This window comes from Osmerus eperlanus, chromosome 15 (assembly GCF_963692335.1).
Source record: "Osmerus eperlanus chromosome 15, fOsmEpe2.1, whole genome shotgun sequence".
NCBI lineage: Eukaryota > Metazoa > Chordata > Actinopteri > Osmeriformes > Osmeridae > Osmerus > Osmerus eperlanus.
In genome coordinates, this window is record NC_085032.1 from 8,126,598 (window position 1) to 8,148,573 (window position 21,976).

Consider the following 21,976-nt stretch of genomic DNA (forward strand, 5'->3'; position numbering starts at 1 on the left):
GATTTAACAGTGATATAATTGGATGTGAAGTGCAAGTCGCTGTTGCGTAGCGGCCAAGTCGGACCGCCAATGTGTTGCGTGCCGAAAGGCCTACCTCACGTGAAAGAAAAGACGTGTCTTTTCTTTCACATCAAAGCCTTTCTTTCTACATCAAAGCCGTAATCATAATATATATTGGGCGGGACACATCCCAATATTCAAATCTGGTCAAAATGTCCCCCCCAATAAATTGATATAAAAATAAATATATAAATGTGCTACGCTGCGACAGGCAACCACGCACGCTGTCCGAAATTATCATTAAAAAATTAATTTGTCCCCCCCAATGTTGACTCCATGGCCCGCACATACACACGAGCCGCGTGTCTCCCCCTTTCTCTGATGTGTCGGAATTAATCACTTCTCATTTACCACTTTCATTTAAAGCGACGGGGAAGTGAGCCATGCAAACTACTTTTGGCTGATGAGCACCTGTACAGTTATTGAGCAAAGACAGAACAACACGTTTCTAAACAAAACAAACAAACAATCAAACAAAAAAGAATGACAAACCTTTACCTGGCTTTAAATTTGTGTGTGAGTTATGTGTTAAAAGGAGAATATTCACATATTTGAAGGGTAGCTTTGTACCAATATCAAAATCAACAAAGAGAGCAAAGCAGTCACATTTATGCATCCCTGTGAAATAGAAAAATAACTTCAAACACCTTATATCAAAAGATGACTCATACTGTTTTTTTTTCTCAGTGATTTCTTCTGGCTCATTCCAGGCTTTATTCTCACTACAAAGCATGGTTGGCATTTCAGACTGTTTGTTGGTTGGAGTGGATTGTTTTTCCAAAAGAGAAGGAATCTTTTACAAAACACGGTTGAACTGGTCAAACTTAAGTCATATATAAACTTAACACATAGGATATACTGTATGTGTAAGGTCTACCGTCACCACTCATCCTTGTCCTCCTCTGTGTGCATTCATTACAATATGTAGTAGTATGTATACAATATGTACATACAGTATGTACATACTACATCTATTTTAACGTTTTAAAGTAAAAAAAGTAGTACAAAAAAAGTTTAAAAAAAAGACTTCAAGCTATCTGGCACTGAAATAACTTCAGTAAATCAATGGCTTTCCCTGTTACAATGTGCATCACATTCACAAAACTGCAGCCATCAGTTTAAAGTTTTAAACCAAAGCAATTAGCTGTATTTAGCCATTCCGAGCAGGGAAGTAACTAACTCATTATTCTTCTCAGCCGTTGTTATGAACGCTTTGTGGATAAAGCATAGGGATCAATACCAGGCACGGTGGCGCGGTTTTTGTCTGGACGTTCATATATCTCCGGTTGGGCTGGGAGAAAACTTGTCGTAGGCAATCAATAAAGGGCCATGTTAGCTTTAACTCACGTCTGGGCCTTTACAAGACACTGTGGACTAAAGCAGAGCGGTATTGAAGCCTGTGAGAGGCGGCCATTGTTATGGATCTGCTGAGTAAGCAGCATGGGTGAATGGACTGTGAGAGAAAACCATTGCAAAGCTTAGGGATCCTCATGCAAATGGACAGCTCCCTCACTTTGATCCACCAGAGTCCAGGACAAACAAACATTCGGGGGAGTAATGGACTGACGAGGGAATGACCGCTGGGTTCCAAGAGCGCCAGGACCTTTCACTTCATTTCATCATCATCCTCGTCAAGGTCAGAGTCAAGAAAACCCACTCCTCCGAGTTGATGTAACGGAAATCATTCCCCTGAAATATCTGATCTCTTTGATATATATATGCACACGTTATACTGAAATAGTTTGATGGTAGCCTATTTCTCAGAATGACTACATATCAAACAACACTTCAGGAAGGAAAATGTACAGCTTATGAGAAGCTGGATGGTGAGAGAAAGAGAGAGACAAAGGGAGAGAGACAGGGAAAGCGAGAGAGGGGGTGGAAGGCCAATCAGTGAGTCCAATGGGGACTGGGCCTGCGGTACGGCCGGTGTAATTATATTTGGCATGTGCCCCGGCTGAGGGCTCTGGTTAATGTTGTGTTGGGAAACCTCATCAAGCACTCACTAGCCCTGACAGTTCCATTAAACAGCCCCCCCCCTTCACCCCCCCCCACACACTTTGCCAGGACTTGTTAAATTATTTATGTATACATCTTTAAGGGACCTCCTGCCTAGTTATTCTATATGCATATGGGCCCTCTCTATTCCCTCTAATCAATGAAGAAGCCTTGAGTTAACTCTCTCTCTGCCCTGCCTCTCAGGCTCTTCTCTTCCTCACTGGCAGTTAGGCCTCTGTTAATTTCAGGGATGTATATAAGTCATTGTAACGGATAAGACTTACATTGATTGTTACTTGTTGACTGCCAACTAAGACCGGAAAAGGAGGGGCCAGTCGTTCGGTTTTACAGCAAAAAGTTTAATGGTGTCGCATAAGTTGGGGGGTTCTCTTTGAATGCCCGTATTGGTGTCGACGTTTTTATGGAAGGTCATACGTTGCTTCGAGGCGGCCCAGATGCAAGGTGAAGCCACCGTAAATAGGAGAGGCGTAACGAGAGGAGGAAAAAAGCATCCAAAAGTTCCCAACAATGACTCACCCTCCTCCTATTAAGGCAAGCGCCAACTGCTCTTCTCCAACTCAATAATACAATCAACAGAGGCTCAGCACACCTCCCATTTCTCTTATGTAGTCTCTCCCACTCTCCGACATCAATATCATTTTCTGCTGACGAACTACTCATCAATTTCGATGAGTTTTGATGAGTTCGACTCAGTTCACTTCTCCTTGGAGAGAGACAGAGACGGCCTTAGCAGGAGATACTTTTATCTTGCTCCGAACAGTCGTATTTCACCTCCGCAGCCCAGCTTGTGAAGACATGCGGGATGAGTAACCCCCCACCCACGCGCTCTCTCCTCACATCATGCTGTCTCGAGACTTCGCATCCTACATCTACGCTCATCTATAGTCCATGAGGCTGCTGTCAAAGGCTCCTTCTGACCTAGAATCTGTATTGTAACCCCAAATCTTAGCTTAGCACCAACTGGAGAAAGCCACACGCTAACACGACTTTCATTTAGTGTGTTTATTAGAAAAGTTCAAGTTCAGATGTATTGTCAAATGCACATAGTAATGTGCACATAATCAACATAGTTCCTGGCATTGAGATGCTTGATTAAAAAAATGCCTTAACTGTGCAGGCATAGTTAGACGTTAAGAGAATACACAGAAATTCTAAGTAATATAGTTAATGGGAAAAGTGACGGCTATTGATGGGAAACGGATAATCAGCATTACAGCGTTCAATAAGCACCTTCTACTGTTCTCGCAATGTAAACTATATTCTATTTCCAATCTTTCTTTTCCATTTGTTTATCTTCTTATGTCTTACTTTCAATAGCAATAACCTAGTGGTCCCTTTAAAATGTTAGCGTTACCTTAAGAAAAACATCACAGAGTTTGGTTGCTGAAACCCAAATCGAGGGATTGCAAAAGGGGAGATCAGATATACACTGAGCCTAAATTAAATACTGTCTCCACTAAGAGCCACCAGGTGCTGTGTGGAGAAGGATGCTTATCTCTCAGACACAGGTCTGCTAGAGGCAGTATCATATCTGGGAGCTGAGGCCCTCAAAGTCTGCCTGCCTGCCTGCCTGCCTGCCTCCTTGCCTCTCTCTCTCTCTCTCTCTCTCTCTCTCTCTCTCTCTCTCTCTCTCTCTCTCTCTCTCTCTCTCTCTCTCTCTCTCTCTCTCTCTCTCTCTCTCTCTCTCTCTCTCTCTCTCTCTCTCTCTCTCTCTCTCTCTCTCTCTCTATGCTAGTTGGCAGAGCTGGAATAGAGAGCTGAGCTCAGGCGATCAGCTTCAGTCAACAAAGGCGCCTGCTGTACTGTTTGCTTTTCTATGAATGTGAAACAGTCGGACATATTGGGAGCAACACCTGCTGAGAACGCCCACTCATGAATGCAGGAACGCCTAAAACACACACGCGCACACACACACACACGCACACACATTGTACTGTGGTGTATTATTGATATGTTCCCAGAGGGGGTTAATGGTCGGGTCTAACACCTCTTTGCGGCAAACATTTAAGGGGTTCTGATCATAACTACACATGTACAGTTAGTCATGTCAGAGAATGAACACACTCTCTCTCCCCCACTCCTCATCATCCTTCCCTCACCCTCCCATCCTCTCTCCCTCACCCCCAACACCACTCATCCTCCTTAGTCACCCTCATCACCATATCCTCCTCCCTCGCGCTAACATCCCTCATTCTCCTCGCCCCCCTCCCGCCCCCTCCCCCCCCTAATCGTCCTCCCTCCTTCACTCTCCCGTCTGTGCGGTGGTTCTCTCAGATCACCCAGGTCAACCTGCCCTGTTACCTTTCTGCCTCAGGGATTGTCTTCCTGGGCTATGTGTCACCGTGCTGCTATGGATCGCTTCTATTTTAAGAGTAAATGGCTTCCCTCGTCCCGACAACCCTTTCTCTCTAAGCTCCTTGAGTCCGGACGGGCGATCTGAGAACACACATATCCCTATTGATGAAGAAAGTGTTTTGTCCGTCTCTTCATAAACGGAGTGACTAAGTTCAGTTGAGTTCTGGATTTTAATAAGTATTATCAATCTGCAGATTGGGAGAGAAAACCAGACCTCTGACAATAAATGACCACACAACACCAGGCTTAGGTCTCAATCATGTCTCTCTCAGCTCTGAAAGCCGGAGGACCATCTTTTATAGGGCACAGGAATGTAAACATAGATAGTGACAGTCAGGCAGTAATGACGTTACAACAGTCTCAGAGGAAGAGATTCACAGCTCCCAACACATGACCACTCAGACTAGAGAGATCATAGTTGGCGCTCTCCTTGTAGTCATGACCAAGGACGTTTACCCAGTACTTTCTCCTGATCACGAACATCTATTAACCCTGACACATAGACACCATCTACTCTTATTAATAGCAAGCTTACATGAGAACATACTAACTAGTATCCAATGACTAGTTATATTGATTAGTGAATAATGCAAGCACACCGGAAATCGCAATTTCTTCCACAGTCCCCCCCTTTTGACGTTTAACGTCAACACAACAACCATTCATCAACTGTTTATCTGGGGCCTGCTGTAGTGCCTTACATTTCACAAGTTTCATACCATTTAAAAACCTTAACAATCAAACAATACAGTATCTGTAACTACTCAGCACAGCATACATGATTATAGGATTTGAAGAAATATTAGGTAGTACCCAATCACAGGTGAAAAGGTACAAAGTCATTGAAGTGAATAGCTTTTTGCTTAGTTTATCAATAGTTCTAGAAACATAGGCATATTTCTCTGCTGGACATACCCACTGGTCATGCTCTCGTGAGCTCAACACATCAGGGTATAGGTCAAACACTGTTCATTAAATTCAGAGTATTTCAAACAGTATAAAAAAAGTAATAAAGTAACCATCTTTAATTATTGTTAACTGATCTGTGGTCAAGGACAGATCTATTCACATTGCATACAGCATTGTATATCAGTTGGAAAATAGAAGGAGGCAAATGGCCATCTTTATTACATTGGCAAAATAGTCACTTGGTACTTGAGATTACATATCAGACATTTCAGTCATTCCCAGGGCAATAAAGTTATCATCAGTCTTGCTTGCTTTTGTCTGTGGCTTGATTTGGGCTACCATAATCTTACTGGCAGCCTTACGAAAACCTACTGCACAGCACTGTACACAGCAGGCAGTACACATCTTCCAAGTGCAAACCACAATCAGCACAACAACGATTAACATGCCCAATCCAGTGATTCCTATTTGAATGATAGTCGAAAAAGAAACCCCGAACAGAGGAGGTCAGTCAGCACAATTCCTAGCTTCAGGTTCCCCCAAAGCTGACATTATGTTTTAATGTAAGCAGCCATACTTGTGATATTAGCAGATTCATCGTGGATAAAAGTACAACAGTCATGACTTATCACAGCACAGCTACCTCCCTGAGCTGACAACAGATAATCCAGTGCCATACGGTTCTGGAGCACTACCTGCCTCATGGCCTTCATCTCAGACGCAACTGCAGTTAAGGCGTCGGCTGTCTCATTAGCAATGGACTCCAACCCTACTGCTAAGCTCCTAATATCTCTAAAGGCAGTGATAACACCATACACAGGGAGAATGGCAACTGAAAACGTGAAAAGTGACTGAGTACTATTGAATCCACGTGATGTGATCCCAGCTTCTTAGCATCTGCATTAATAATACTTCTCTTGTGGCGGTGCCACCAATGTTTGGGAAAGGGGTGCAGGGGCAACCCATCTACAGGTCTGAGGGCTCCTACAATAAACCCAAGGTAACACGTTCCTGACCAGACGGCCGGCAGGAAATAATAAGCACTCTTAACACATACCCACATGGTGCCATTGTTAGCTGCACGACGAGACCAAAATGGTGATGCCCTTATACTTACAGGTCCATCTGCAACAGGCAAATCATGCAACAGGCTGTTAGCATACATACCACAGTGTGGTTACATGTATTTTTACCAAATACCTTCCCATAATTATTTAAACATTTAATCAACCATATAGTACATCTTCTGTAGTATGCTAAAAGTGTAGGAATAGCATAGTCAGCAACATCAGGAATTTATGTCACCCGCCCAAATGGTATACAGGACAAGTAACATTGAACTCAGATACAATTGAACTTACAAATCATCCAGTAGAGTGTGAGCATACATAGAAACCGTATCCTTGCATGTATTTTTTTCCACTCTCACTGTACCACTATGCCATACACAAAACAATGCAGGTGGGGCATATTCAAGAGATGACTGACTTGTTCGACAGAACAGTCACATTTGTTACATCCAACCCTACACAAGGCCACTTCTTGACCTTACACATATCAGCCATTGACAGGGACAGATATCCCTGGATAACCTCCAGAATGCTTGGGACTCTAACCACAAACCCTGCAAGGTCTGTCCCCTCTAATGCTGCGTCCAGTCATTTTTTCCCGTCCACGGAAAGGTGTTGTTGCACAGATTGTTCTTCATGTGTGCTTTATGATGAATCTCAATGTTCACATCAGTATAATTGGGAGCGTGCAATAGTGACTCTCGGTGTGGCTCATGTATGCGATGTCTGTGGACTTGTGCGTCCAGTATCAGTATATGTCTGTCAGGTGTGTGCGTCAGTATGTCTGGATCTCATCTCTCATCGTAGCTCCGGCAGCGGCCTCGGTTTCCTTGAAACAACCGAGGGCCTCCACCACAGTATCCTCTCGTCCCCATTCTGGGTGCTGTCATCTGCTTCATGTAGAGGCCGGAGGAAGACTGAAAGTGTCTTCCCCTCTCCAGGCTCCTCTCTCTGGTTTCCCGTCTGGGTGCTGTCATCTGCTTCATGAATCACACATGGGGGAGAGAGGCATGGTAGCAACAGCAGCCCCTCTCTGGCTTTCTCCTCATGTGACTCACCTTTCGACGTCTTCAACACCTCCGGGTGGGTGCTCTTTGGGACCTCCTTCTCAGCGCCCCTGGATTGGAGTGCTGGTTGGCGGGATCCTGGTTTTGGCTCAAATCGGTCAGCTGGACTGGAGCCTGCTCCCGGATCAGCCGCTGCAAACGGGTCTCCACCCCCCTTGGTGTACTCCTGGAGGAGTAACCCAGTGGGGATGAGACAAATGACAAGTTGGAGCAGGCACCATTTGGAGGTGCACCTGCTCCTCCACCGGCCCCTGGCTCTGCGTTGGGACCCTCCACCGTGTTGTTCGGTGGAGGGGCCATTTTGCACTCCGTTGCATGAATCCATGTCGGACGACCTTCCACTTTTACAGCTGTGTGAGTCACCAAGAGAAAACCAGGTATGGACCGGTCCATCTTGGTGAGAGGGCAGTCCTCCGTTTGTGCACTTTCACATAGTCTCCCGGTTGATAGGGATGACATGGCTCCCCAGCAGGCAGCTTTCACCTGTGAATGCACAACCCTGGTTGCTCTAGTTAGGGCAAAACAAAAGTTTAACATTGTATCATCCATCTGGTGGATATCCATCTGTTTCAATGATAGTGGGGGAGAGACAGGCAATTTAATTGGTCTCCCTAAAACTATCTTGTGTGGGGAAAGTCCATTCCTCCTCTGGGCTCATGGCCATATGAGCTAGTGGGAGTGCATCAGGCCATTTTAGGCCAGTCTCTTCACATATCTTGGCTAGTTTGTTTTTCAAAGTTCCATTTTGCCTCTCCACTGCCCCTGCAGACTGTGGGTGGTAGGGACAGTGAAAATGCTGGTTGATCTGGAGCGCTTTACAAAGTTCCTGAACAATTTGACCCGTGAAATGTGAACCTCTATCACCGGACAGTCTTGTGAGGATCCCATATCTACAGATCACATCTCTAATAATAAGAATCTTGGCTATCGTGGTAGAATCAACTTTCCGACATGGGTAGGCTTCTACCCATTTCGAGATCATGTCAACAATTACAAGTACATACTCAAAATTACAACACTTGTTGTTGTACAACATTTTGTAAATTAATAAAAGGACCACTTGGTGGTGGGTGGGATCTTCTCTTTGGTCCCTTTTCGGGATTATGCTGCTGGTAAATATGACACTGAGCACAATGTTGCTAAGCCTTTGTGGAAAAAAAAACAGGTGCAAACCAATCTGTATTTACTATTGAGACCATACCCCCCTTGCTCGTATGGGCACATCCGTGCGCCATGCGAGCCAACCAAGGGAACAATGCACATGGAATCTTTCGCACAGCCAACAGATAACCAATCATCCCTCTCAGTGTTATCAGCAGCGGCTCAAAGGTCCGCCACAACATGAAGAGAGGGAGTGCGTGTTTCCGGTTGCTGAGACACAAACAAATAGAGACCTGGGACACATCAGAGGAGTTGGCCGCAGCCTTTGCTGCTAAATCAGCTCTAGCATTTCCTCTTGAAACATCATCTGTATTGTTAGTATGAGCCTCACACTTAGTAACAATAGCTAGCTTTCTCTGTAGTAGTATTGCAGACAACAAATTATCAATCATCTTTCCATTCTTGATTGCTCCACCTGAGGAGTTAATGAAACCTCTTTCTCGCCATATGGCACCAAAATCGTAAGTAACTCCAAATCCATACCTTGAGTCAGTGTGAATATTTACGACCTTGCCTTCTGACAAACAACATGCCCTTGTCAAAGCAAAACTCTGCCTGCTGTGCAGTGCATTGTGGAGACAGTTTACCAGATTTGAATGTCTCACTGTCCGTGCAGACCGCATATCCGGAGTTTAGAGAGCCATCCCATTCTCGGGACAAAGATCCATCTACGTACAACACAAGTTCAGCATTATCCATAGGTTTGTCAAACATATCAGGTCTGGGTGTTAGCACTTTATCGACAACCATCTCACAGTCATGTGGTTCACCATCATCAGGGTTGGGCAACAATGAAGCTGGATTCAATGGGGAGCATCTATGGATTGTAATGTTACTTTTAGTCAACAATTACAGTTCATACTTTGTAGCTCTAGTGGCTGACAGGTGTTGAGTTTTTGGTGCGTAACAGAAAAGCACTTACTGCATGAGGAACCATCACTGCCAAGGGCGACCCCAGCACTATATCTGAAGTTGCTTACACACATGTTGCCGCAGCACAGACTGCTCGTAAGCACGGGGGGAAACCTGCTGCCACAGTATCTAAAGAAGAACTCACATAGGCAATAGGCCTCTTAAGATTACCATACTGCTGGGTCAGTACACCCTGGTGTAGTCTGGCAGACCGAGAGCTGGCGCCTGGGCCCAGGCCTGCTTGAGAGATACAAATGATTTATCAGCTTCAGTTTTCCACAACAAATGAGTATCAGTCTCCTTCCTTAAGTCAAGGATAGGTCTAGCCAACACAGCATAATCAAGGATCTACTAACGACAATACCCGGCTGAACCTAGAAAAAGACTTGAGTTGTTTTGGTGTTCTAGGCTTCGGTATCCATCGGATGGCCTCCACTCTATCAGGCGTCAATAGATGCTCTGTACCTTTGAGTGTATGGCCCAGATACTTGACCTCCTAAGACCATAACTGCAGTTTTGCCTTTGAGGCCCTGTGGCCCTTCTCAGCCAGTGCCTGTAGCACAGCAATAGTGTCCTGTTGGCAGTAGGCAAGATTCTTAGAACATATCAAAAAGGTCATTAATATACTGCACCAGAGTAGAGCCGGCTGCTAAGGTGACATCCTGGAGGTCCTCTCGTAATGCTTGACTAAACAACGTAGGTGATTCGGTGTACCCCTGTGGTAGAACTGAAATGTATAGTGGACCTGGCGAAACGTGAATGCAAACAGATACTGGCTCTCTTCTGCAATGGTAACAGAAAAGAAAGCAAACAATAGTCATTCACAGAGCTAGAAAGTAACAGGGTTATTGCTAAGTATCGTAACAGGGTTAGGCACAACAGGATGTATAACACAGGCATTACCTGCTTATAAACCCATAATAAACTTCCAAGTATTTTATTAGCATTAAAGGATCAAATTGACCTAAAGTCTACCTATGACTCCTTGTTTCAACAAAGCATTAATAACTGGGACAATACCTTTCCCTACTTCTCTATTACTAGCATACTGAGGTACGGTTCTCAAGAGTCATACTACAAACAATGATAACAACTGGGGTAGCATTCTTAATGCGCCCAATATGATAAGCGTGTGTGGACCACAGTAGCTCAGGCCCAGCTTCTAGCAAGGCCACATCTGCGGTCGCTAAAATCTCTGCATTCCACTGCTGGGGGATGTGTATGGGATTGCTAGGCCAAGTGTTCTTTATCCTAAGGAATAGATAAGAAAAAGTCAGTAGTGCATTTCATTTCGGTTCAGTTTGCACAACAAATTCCTTTCAAACAGATTTACTTGACACCCCATAGTTGAAAGAAATACATCTTCATTCAAAGATCCATCTATCCACCCATAACAGCTAACTGACAGTTGTGTCCACAGGAACCCCAGAAACTACCACTACCATCTCATTGATTTCGGGTACTGTCTACAGTTGCACTGGCTGACCTAGTAGCTCTGTGACTTACTTGAAAAAGAGAAGCTCTCTGCCTCCCCTATTCTTGATTATTCTTATTTTGATTGTGGCTGTTTACTGTCTGAGTGTCCTTGAGCAGGCCACAGCAAGCTCTTCGTTCTGAAGAAAACGGGAGGGGTTGAGTGCAGTAGTATGGAGTATGTGACTGAAGGGTACTGACTATTTTCTGTATACTGTGCCTGAACCATCACCTGCCCTGTGGCATATCTGTCTACAGAGTATGCACATATCCCTGTCTATCTCTAACTCCCCTTGCTGCCTGCTCCTGGCTCTCCTTTTTCCTTTAAACATATTATTTTCTCTCCGTAAGACATTCATTTGCAATGTCATTAATTTCTCAACTTTCTTTCCTGCATTCTCCTGCATCAATGTACAATTATGTTTGACATAATCCATAATCATATCAACAGTTTTTGTTCTCCCAATTTAGAACCTGTTTCTTAACTTCTACCTGGAGTTCAGGAAGCAATCCACATATGAACACATGATAAAGTGGCATGGGGATGCAGCTGCTGTAAAACCAGAATGTTTTTTTTTGTTTTTTTTTTCAACAAAAAAAAATCCTAGTAAGTCTTTCCAGATCATCTGTAGGATCCTCATCTTTTCTGTTTGCGATCATACACTTTGCTCCAGTCAAGCAACACCCCTCCAGTATTACTGCCATTAAACACCATCAGAAACCTATGCTTTAAGTTTTCTCAACATACCGGTCTGGAGTTCACCCTCTAAGCCTTGATTCAAATCAATAAAAGTAGGTATGTTGGCATTGATAGCTATATTTGCAAATCTCTTAGAAATGTTGCTGAGTCCTCTCATGTCAGGAAATCCCTTTCCTAGCTCCCTCAGCTCAGTCACTGACCATGGGCGATAAAGGTACATAGGCTGTCATACATCAGGACCTGGATATGCACACATAGGGTTCATTGATACCTGGGGGTTCAACTGACAGGCCTTCCTGGTTAACCTCACCCATCATGTTTTGCTGTGATATAAACCTTCTCTTGTAGGTTCTGTTCTGACCCGCTGCTTCCCCTAATAATGCATTTTCCCTGTCTCTGGCTCTCCTCTGCATAGCCACAGCTATAGCAACAACATCATCTTCATTGTAGGTAAATAGGCTACAAATCTTTGGTAGACTCTCTTGTTTCCCTTGAGAATTAGCGCTACCTTCAGCCTGTTTCACAACTACTGACTTCTCACAATTAGTTTTGGCACTGTTAGTCTGTTCAAGCAACTTCATGTTAACATGTTCGAGCAATGTCTTGAGTTCCCTCACTTTATGACTTTGTTCAGTCTGATCATCTTTTCTCTGTCTCAAGACGCTCCGGGTCATTTCTTGCTTCTCTATCAGAATCCGTTTTAGCTTGATCTGATTGTATTTTCTCAAGATAGACAATGCCACGTCGTCTCGTAGCTTCAGTTAACCATATCATAAACATTGGCCAGCTGACAAATTGTTTACACGTCCGACTTGTTTCCTTGTCTTTCAAAACCGCTTTTAAACTCTCCTATATATATTTTTTTTTTTTACATCAAACGTTCACTCCAGCGGAAAACAATGTCTCGGTCATGATTAATCCACGCATGCCATCTCTCAATGCTTGACACTGCTTGAATTCCATGTAAATCAAATCATATATCGGGCTGGACTAACAACGTCTCTATTGCTCCTGTACTGGAAGCTAGATTACCCATACTGAATTACAAAGTATCTGTAACAAATCTCATAACGGTAGGCTCTTATGATTTACTGCAGCAAGAATCACACAATATAGTCACAAAATCACATGGCACTATAAAACAGTCGCACAATCTCATAGCACTGTAAAACGGTCACAATATTGAAGAATAAAAGAACTACAATATCATGTGGTAGTGAACTACAAATATGGCCTTTTTCAAGCCAAACTATCCTCGCCCTCCGGCGCTCGATCATGGGACGCGCCTACAAAGACCCAACTCTTTGGGAACGCGCATACAATAATTTCCTCAACTCCATAAGTAACAAAATAACCACAATTCGTGCTTAAAAGGGACGAGTTAATTCATAAACTGCCAGTCTATATCTTTCCCTTAGTATTTGATTGTGTTCCTCGCTGATAATTAAATGCCAAGCTTGTCAGTTAAAAGCCTAACTGCCCCTTTACATTGTCAAAGTATCCCTAACTTGTTTAAAACCACTTTACCCTTAAAAGTTGGTCTCTCGCATAAAGCCTGTGACCCTGATACATTATGACCGCCCACCTACTGTGCTTGGTCTTAAGAAAAGCCCAAAACAAAACTTAATACAGTTACAATTCAAACCAAAATAAAAGTCCCACTAAGATCTCTGTTCAAAAGAGAAAAGCCCAACACAAAACTTAATACAGTTACAATTCAACTTAATACAATTCAAACCAACATAAGATGTCTGTTCAACTAAAGTTTTCAGCTGTAAACGTGCATTTTAAAAGAAACACATACCTTTCCTTGTTTGGTTCACCCCTGGTCTGCATCTGTAAAACCATACTCTCTGTTATCAGATCCTTTTCCCCAGATCAAGAGTATGGGACGTATTCTCTTAACAGATCCTTTGCCTCAGATCAAGAACACAGATTGTTTTACATACTTTTTCAATACTTCACACGACCAGAGTTCTTGTACGCTATCAGAGTTTGCCAACTCTGACCAAGACAAAGTAAAAATAGCAAGTCAATTAATGACCCAAATTTACTAAACCAAAACTCTAATATTATCTTCCTCCTGTTGAGGCCTAGCAGACTCTGGTCTGCTAAGACCAGGCTCCCAACTGAACGTCACAATAAAAGGTTCTTAACCTTTTCATGTTCCTGTTAAATTTGCCTGAAAACGCCTAAACAGCATACCCAAAGTAAATTGGAAGCTGTTCTTGAACCATTTGGAGTACATGCATGTAAATGATCTCTTTTGAAAGCTGACACTCTGAAGTTATGTCCCCTGTTGTCAGGACCCCTGTCAGTCCTTCTAGTGTTGAGTAATAGAAGCTTGAACACAAGGAAAGTGAAAATTTCTATTTCCGCCTAGATTTTGTTTTGAAAACAGAGGCCTGAAGAGGCCTAGAGGTGGTAGGTATTATCTGGAAGACTAAATTGGACCACAGGTTGAAGCCTTACCCAATTCAAATCAAAAGTCAAACATAATACCACAATATATTCATATTTGACACATGTTTTTATAAGAGTACATCCAGGAATTTTCTAAAAGGGTCTTTTGGAGACTCCAAAATGACCCTTTGTAACCAAGGTCAAGGTCAAATAAAAAGGTATTATTTTTCATAATTGTTATCTCTGGCCCATCTCTGGTACTTAGAAATATCATATATAATAGCTAAATCCCTAATTAGTAATACTGAAACACAAAAACTGAAGCATGAACACATTGGAGTGCTTTATCTGATTCCAAGGATTGGCGCACAAAGAACACTGATTCTGTCAACCATATTGCGCAATCGACTGTTATTTTGAAGGCTCCACAGACGCATACAAATGAGGTATTGGCATTTTCAGCTAGCTGTCAGCTACAAGGCTAACGAGCTAATTTCAGAGCCAGTCGAAGCCAGTTCGAGAAATTTGTTTAGAACGAGTGTGGGGGGGGGGGGGCGGGGGGGGGCAGGACGCACAGACCTAGTTGGCTTTAGAGGGCTGTCAACGGGGCATGGAAGCTCCTATTGGGTCGAACAAGGTGTCAATCAAAAGGGGAGGGTTCAACGGACATTTTGAGACCTTCATTTTGTAAATACTCCGTTGATAAATCGGAGAAAATAACACTTTTATGTGAACAAGTTGTTTCTTCCGTCGGCTAACTTGCATAATGAAACAAAGGATAATGGCTATTCATGAACGTAAAACATTGTATTTGGACGAATTACTTTACATGGTTAGATACTTTGAACCCTTGGGACTTACGCAGATCAAGTTTTGATGGCATGATTTGCACACCTGGACCTATTAGAACAACTTAGGGTGAGTACAACTTTTTTCTTTGGCATTGTTGAAGGAATGTTCACCGGAAAAAGACGTTGACTTTGCTTGCTATTGCGACTTGATCTTGAATTGGTTTATTTCAATGGAAGCACAAGAATCGTAGCTTTCCAACGATGTATAACATGTGTAGCGTCTAAAAAATATATTTTTTAGAATTTAGTGCGTCGTAACTGAGGAAGGGGGAGGCAGCATTTTTGTCTCGCGGGCGAAACAGGAGCGTAAACAGGTTAAATTGTTTACGTTACCAGCATCGCAGAGGGACAGCAGGCGCACCAAGCATAAAGCAGTCCGTGAATGGGGTTTTGGAAAAGGATGCCCTTACCATTTAGTTTTGTGCACCACGGGTTCTGCTTTATACTGGTGCTGCCGTGGGTCTCTCCTGGATCTGGTTCTGCAATCCTGCTGCTCGACAACGCCAATTGATGAAGAAAGTGTTTTGTCCGTCTCTTCATAAACGGAGTGACTAAGTTCAGTTGAGTTCTGGATTTTAATAAGTATTATCAATCTGCAGATTGGGAGAGAAAACCAGACCTCTGACAATAAATGACCACACAACACCAGGCTTAGGTCTCAATCATGTCTCTCTCAGCTCTGAAAGCCGGAGGACCATCTTTTATAGGGCACAGGAATGTAAACATAGATAGTGACAGTCAGGCAGTAATGACGTTACAACAGTCTCAGAGGAAGAGATTCACAGCTCCCAACACATGACCACTCAGACTAGAGAGATCATAGTTGGCGCTCTCCTTGTAGTCATGACCAAGGACGTTTACCCAGTACTTTCTCCTGATCACGAACATCTATTAACCCTGACACATAGACACCATCTACTCTTATTAATAGCAAGCTTACATGAGAACATACTAACTAGTATCCAATGACTAGTTATATTGATTAGTGAATAATGTAAGCACACCGGAAATCGCAATTTCTTCCACACTATCTGAGAGCCACCTAGATGCCGAGCGATGATACTCCGCTTTGCTAGCTACGCCGCCAGGATTCATAGTAAATCCGACTACATTCCCTCAGCTGTCAGACTCCTCCCCCTCCCCATGCTACAGCTGGGAGTCACAAGTCAGCATGGCCTGTCGCAACCTGACATTTAGTAGGAGGACATGGAGTCGGTCACCACTGAAATCGAACATCACACGATCGTATGTGCAAAGACGTTGGACCCAGAGGTGACGGTGGACTTCCGTCAGAGGCTTGCGGATGAATCAGTTTGACCTCCAGCAGGTAAGGTTAACCAAACAGGAAATAGGTGCATCCTTCCTGCTGTGTCGGGGCACAACCTTGTGATGCTATCTGTAACCTAAGCATCAGACAGCGTCCTGCACAGTCCCAAGTCTTGTTTTTTGTCACCCTTTATTCTCCATTTCTATTTTCCCTTTCTCTCCCTCTTTTTCGGTCTCTTTTTTTCACGTTCTCCGACTGTTTCTCTCTCTTTCTCTCTCTTTCTCTCTTTTCACTTTCTTTCACTCTTACTTTCTTTTCGTCTCTTTTTACCTTCTCTCACCTAATAGAGGTGATCAGTCTAGCCAATGAGCCAGTCTTTAAATCTGATCCATTCCATTGCAATAAAGGGCAATTGTCTTTTTGGGGAGACATACATTACTAATGAAAGGTTGATGTAGCAACTTATCCAAATTAGCTTTGGCAAAAGTGGCAGAGCTTAGAAACCAGGACTCCTTTAATTGGATGTGGTGTAACTCAGTGGTAGAGCATTTGACTGCAGATCAAGAATTCACCCCCTCCATTTGTCTCTTTGCAGAAATGCATCTGTGGAATGAGGAGATATTTTTTTGGGGTAGAGTTAGAATGAATAGAGAGTTTCCAGCCATGTTGTGAAAGTGCAGAGATTCTAAATACATTTATACTGTCTGTATGAACAGTATATTGGGTATGTATGCCTCCAATCATACAACAAATGTTTTACACTCAGTGTTGTATGTGGAAATGAAATTCATTCCATGGAACAACTAGCTACTGTGTTTCAGGGGCTGGTCAAGGTTGGCTTCAGAGAGACTTGGCTTTGGAAACCCAACTTCAGGTCAAAACTGTGCCTGTGGGGATTCTGTTTGAAGAGAAAACTTAGTTGAAGAAAGGGTTTGGTTGAAAGGGTTCGACACCAGTAGGTTTCCTGCAGTGTCACCTCTCCCCCTGTGTCTCTTTGAGTCTTTATCTGGAGCTCTGTCTCTATGTCCCCTGCCTTTGTCTTCGGTCTCCCTCCCTCCCCCCCTCCCGCCCTCCCTCCCCACTCCCCCCATCCCTCCCTCCAGTTATCTGACAGACCTGGTCTGGCCTGAATAATCTCCCCTCAACAGGGATCGGTCCCTCTCTACATTCACCACACCATCTGCCCCATATGCTGCATCCAGGGAGGCTGAGGAACGTTCATGTAGCCCGCGGGAGAGAAGGAAGAGAGGGGGCGGAAAGGAGGAAAGAGGAGGGGGAAAAAGAGAGAGAAATGCAGAGCGGAGAGCGAGAACAGGGACACAAAAAAGCTGAATACAAGGTGTGAGGGATCTGGAGGGAGAGGTGAAACACGAGAGGGGAAGGGAGAGGACAAGAGCGGGAGACAGAGAAATGACTTTGACAGCTGAGAAGCCACACTAAAGTGTTGTCCCTCAACAGAAAAAAACGTTATACACTTCACTAGCATTCCTTATTTACACACAAGCCGTTAGCACAGACCACTGAGCTGAGATGTACCGCGTGTGGTGCAGACTTAGACAGTTTACTTTGTAAATCCCCCTACCAGCACACACACATGTACACACACACGCACACACACACACACACACACTCATGCACACACACCCAAGAAGGACACATTTAAATGAGTGTGCTAAAGAGGATGCTGGTATGAATACTCGCTCCCTTCTAATGAGTCTACAGAGCATAATGGACAAATCTTTCACAAGTTGTCTCTCTCTCTCTCTCTCTCTCTCTCTCTCTCTCTCTCTCTCTCTCTCTCTCTCTCTCTCTCTTTCTCTCTCTCTCTATCCAGCCATCCTCCAAAAATACCCCATCTCTGTCTCTGCCATGCAGTGGTGTTTACTCTGAAGCCTGGAGCTTAGTTTGTGTGTGTGTTTTTTTATTTGTTTGTGTGTTATACTGTGTGGTATGGTAAAGAAACGGCAACCAGTGGGTTCATACAGAATTCCAATTACAACAATACGTAGCCTAAAGTTGTGTTCTTTTCTTAATTTATTTTTTATACAGTGTGCCTGCTTCATTTCAGCCTAGGGAGGAACAGCCAGCTCAAACTAGAGACTTACTGGAGCACAAAAATGCTTTGCTTGCCGAACAGCAAAAACTTAACACACACCTGTACACGCACACACACACACACTTACACCTGTATCATGTTTTCCCTTCCCCTCGGTGGTGTCAGTCAGGTGACATGTCTCCTAGTTACAGCAGAGCACAGCAGTGTTTCACTTCAGTGGCCCCTCTCTCCCATTAATAAAACATAATGCACAGGTTGGAGGTTGTTAGTACCGACACACAAACACACTTTCACTCAGACACACACACAAGTGTACACGCACTCACGTAAGTGAATACATACACCTGCAAGCACACGCACACACACAAGCAAGCCCATACACAGACATCATCAGGCGCAGGCCCTCACACACACACACACACACACACACACACACACACACACACACACACACACACACAGAGACACTGCGCTGGTGGTCTCCAGCTTGCCTCTGGAGTTCTCTTTGCCTCGTCATTAGTCTTATTTACTTTTAATGTGACAGAGACAGAGAGCGCCACACACCACCTTTATTAGAAACCCACGGCCTTGAGACTTTTGGGCCCATGAATCTCTCTTGCTCTCTCTGTCTGTCTCTCTCTCTTTCCCCGTCTCTCTCAGTCTCCCACCCCCTCTTTCACTCTCTTTCTCTGAACCTTCGATGCTGAAAGGCACAGCATTCAAGCTGCAGAGTGCTCCAAGGACTAGCAAAGTAATGTGCACACAAACACACAGACACAAAGACAAACACACACACACACACAATTAACTTTAGTCTGTCAGCCCACAGTCAACAAGTGAAAGAAGTTTAATTGAAATGAGTTGTAGGAGAGTTGGCACTGTTTATCACCATGGAGACTGGCTGGAGGTGATGCTCCCATTATGTTTTGTATGGTTTGGCATTCAGGGAGCACCAGCAAACCAGCCTGGGGTGCCGAGACTGCAGCCCAGATATGTTTGTGGGCAAGACACATTGATAGACCCCTGAGACTCTCACTCTCCTCACCTCTCTTCTTTCTCTCCTCTCTTCTTTCTCTCCTCTCTTCTTTCTCTCCTCTCCTCTCCTCCAGTATCGGAAGATGGATGTTCATCTTTGGCAGAAGATATTATTCCTGATCCCACAGACCTGCATTATTTATCAAGCCAGCCCTCTAGCAGTCGCAGGGAAATCAATGGGCCAAAGAATCACCCCTGGATTACAGGCAGACCTGGGACTAAGATGAGGAGCTCTGGGCAGTTTGTGTGTCTGCATGTATGTGTGTCACATGGTGCCATGGCAGAGGAAAATAGTCTGAGCTTGAGCATGTCTAATGAAATAACTTCAAAAGGTAGTTTCTCAACGACTACAACATTGGGAAATACTGTCTCTACCTGCACCCTTATGTCAACTGTTTGGAAAAACAAAAACATAAAGCTCATCGATAACATGTCTCTCACTGGCATGACAAACATCCTTTATACAGTAAGTCAATGACCCATGCAGTGATATCGCTAGTAAGTGCTTTTTTTCAAATAAGCAATGGTTTGTTCACATTTTTACTGTCGAAAGGCGCAGCTGCTGTGGGTGTGTGTGTGCTTGTGGGTGTGTGTGTGTGTGTGTGTGTGAGAGAGAGAGAGAGAGAGAGAGAGAGAGAGAGAGAGAGAGAGAGAGAGAGAGAGAGAGAGAGAGAGAGAGAGAGACAGACAGACAGACAGACAGACAACCATCTCTCTCCAGTCAGACAATCATGTTGTTTGGTCTGCAACTCCAAGTCCAGTTGGAATGGTCTGGATCCCAGCAAAAAAATATAATTAGTTGTGTGCTTACTGAGCTGAGCAACATTCGGTGTTACTCCCAAAACAACACATGCTTGACAGAACAAACAGACTACTTTCATGGGCCAGTTTTTCAGGCTCGGGGAAGCCTGATTCTGGTCTAAATATGTTTTCTTTCTTTTCACAAAGTCTCTGCGTCTGAAACGCCGTCGCTCAGTCCAAGTCCTTGGAAGAGTCTGAAACATTCTCTTCACGCTCTCTCCAACCTGAGGTTCCATGGCCCGAGGTAAACGCGACCCCTCGGCTCCCTCGGGCCTTGTTATCTGAGCCTTGATGGAAATATCAGCCTCACCACTAACTCCACATAAACAGATAGCAATCTCCATTAAAGCGATGTGTTAGCCTCCATTGGATGGGAGGGTGCCTGGGGACAGTGTTCCAGAGATGTGGCTGTCAGATCAGGGGGCTCCACGTGTCGTTGTCACAGTTTTCTCTGGATCAGAGAACTTTGTTGTGTTTGGATAAAACCGTGTCTTATTACACAGCTGGTGGTGATCCTTGTTCGGTAAAACTGAAGGAAAGCCAGACAGAGTGAGACCGAGTTCAGGGTTCCCCTGCTGTGAAGAATATGATGGGGAACATTTAAATAAGCAAGTTAATGGCTTGTCACAGACGGTGGCTGGGCAACATTATATGTCATTTCAGTTCCATTATATTTATCAAAATAAAACAAATACTACTTATACTTATCTGCAGTTTGTTCTGAAGAATGACTCCCAACATTTCACATTGAACAAAGACACCCTGAAAATGCATGTGCTTCTCACTGAGAAACTGGCATGACTCCTTGCAGAGTGGAGGCAGGGTGAAGCCTGGCTGATCCTGAGGGATTCTACCGAGGGATTTCTGCTTGGAGCTGCCAGCTTGCTTCCCGTGCCGGCAGAGCATTCACTCAGTCGGTAGTCTGTGATCCATTTCCATATCTGTGCTCATCAGGCCTGTGTCTCTCATCGCTGGTCTGCGTTCTCTGGTGATTCCTAGCATGTGACCAGATACGTGTAGAGGAACAGACACGCTCCTTACACGCATGGCTGTCTTATCTTTCCACAAGCTGGTGTCAGGAGAGCAAGAAGTGAGAGGAGATTGGGTGCTGTTATGAGGGGACGAGAGACTGTGTGGGAGTGAAGAGAGAGAGAGTCCTTTGTAACCTTTAACAAACTCTCCAGTGTGTCAACTGACGAACTGGGCCTCCAAAAGTTGGACAGTAACTTAATTAGTGATTTATCAAATTATAGTCTAAGGCGATTGATATTCTGCCCCGCAGCTAATGCAATTATATTCTACATTTCATTTATTATTTTTTTCTCCTCCATGAATTTCACTCAGCCTCGGTTTCAATTATTTTCCTCCAAGTGACCATCTCATCCTGTCTATGATCAAAAACTGGCTGTATTGATTTTTACCCCAGCCACCGTCCTTACACACACACACACACACACACACACACACTCATCACACTTTTGTCCACACACACACGTCGATAAACAGACACCCTCACATCCCCCCCCCACACACACACCTAGAAAAACACACACACACATCTCCCCCCACACACACCAACACACACAGATACACTCACAGCAATGCACGCACACAACAACATACAGACACACAGATTTCTGGCTGCAGTCCCAATCCAATTATTTCTCATCATTTCCCACCAAGACGCACCCCCCTCCGCCCCTCTTCCTTTCCCTAACAACTTGTTGAAGTCTCCGGGCCTTCCTGATTGTTCAGGTGTTCACAGGGGGCTGTTCACGGCTCAGATGTATTGTTTCATCTGCGGCCGTGCACAAGGAAACGAGACTAGGGCTGCCAC